Here is a 966-nt window from a genome sequence, read left to right as displayed (position 1 = left end):
TACCAGCACATTTACCATAAAAATGAATATAAGAAATAGGATTTTGATTTAAATTTTCCAGTTGCAGCAGATCAAGAAAAATATATGCAGGAGAGGATTCCATTTGAAAAGCTCTGATTCAAATAAGTCCAAAGAGAATGCATCTCTATATACCTAATGTTGTCTTCGAATTAGATAGTAAGCTTTTCTAGCTCAGAGCCCTTGTCAATTTGATTAAACTCACAAACATGTGACTGACTCCGCCTCTGTTAAAAACACTCAAGCCAGAGAACGACTGAGAAGCGTGTGGCTTTGTCTTTGTGAGTGGGTCTTTTGGCCAAGCGATCATTACACTAGCTAAAAGGGTGTACGGTTAAATTTAATACCCCACAACTGAATTCTCCAATCGCAGTTCACTGCAAAAAGTGATTTAAACAATGCGAATTTGAGTCCAGAATCTAGAACACCCTTCCAGGCACGGAGGTTTTCCGTTTAAAATGGCCCTCGGGAAATACACCGATTTTCAACGTCGTTTTAAAAAGGCAGCTTTTGGAAGCTGCTGTCTCTTGCATATTCTCTTTCCAAGATTAAAGAACCTTCAGGTGACAACACCTAGGGTAAAAGGACGGGACATCAGGCCGCAGACGTGCGTGTGCGTGTGTGCACGCGCGTGCAGTCTCGCCTAGGTGTGGAAAAAAGGTTCGGAGATTCCAAAATCAAAAAAATTCTCTCGGCCTACCCCCGGCCCCGAAGACCAACTCAGACCCCACCAGACAAACTGGAAAGTCTCCAAGCCCTCAGCCAGCCCGCCTCAGTCGGCGGGGGAGTGAGTGGAGCCGACCGGCCTTACGGCCCTGCCACGTTTGGGGGCGACTCGGTTTCTCCACGGATAACCCCGGGCGCGAGGTGTGGTTCATGCCGGAGTGGGAGCTGGACAGGGACGCTACCCGGCCGCCCACTCGGGGCCCCTGGCCCGCGTTTCCCGCA

General features: G+C 48.7%; 1 pseudogene; it reads right to left on the bottom strand.

The window, feature by feature from the left end:
- Positions 1-577: 577 nt before the first annotated feature.
- LOC105517300 overlaps positions 578-966 on the bottom strand; it is a 46,317-nt pseudogene continuing 45,928 nt past the window's right edge.

The sequence above is a fragment of the Colobus angolensis genome, unplaced genomic scaffold, assembly GCF_000951035.1.
Source record: "Colobus angolensis palliatus isolate OR3802 unplaced genomic scaffold, Cang.pa_1.0 Scaffold3, whole genome shotgun sequence".
Classification (NCBI taxonomy): Eukaryota; Metazoa; Chordata; class Mammalia; order Primates; family Cercopithecidae; genus Colobus; species Colobus angolensis.
This window is presented reverse-complemented; position numbering and strand designations above follow the sequence as displayed.